The sequence below is a fragment of the Penaeus monodon genome, chromosome 30, assembly GCF_015228065.2.
Source record: "Penaeus monodon isolate SGIC_2016 chromosome 30, NSTDA_Pmon_1, whole genome shotgun sequence".
NCBI lineage: Eukaryota > Metazoa > Arthropoda > Malacostraca > Decapoda > Penaeidae > Penaeus > Penaeus monodon.
Genome location: NC_051415.1, coordinates 4,366,110 through 4,366,365, shown reverse-complemented (window position 1 = coordinate 4,366,365; position 256 = coordinate 4,366,110).

Below are 256 nucleotides of genomic sequence, written 5' to 3'. Positions count from 1 at the left end.
GGGCTGTTAAAATATTTTACTATACTAAAATTTGGGTTTTGGGGTTTTTTTTTTTTTTATTCCCACTGCCCTCTCTCCCCCTGGAGTTACCCCAAAAGGGTCTGATAGGATGCTCTTCTATGTATAAAAAAATATCGAGATTGTGTTTGAGGCAGGGATTTTAGCCGAAGGCCCCTTTTGGGAACTTTTTCGGGGAATTTTTCCGGGGGGTTCCGTGTCTTTTTTTTTAACCACCAAAAAAACCATCAAAAACAGT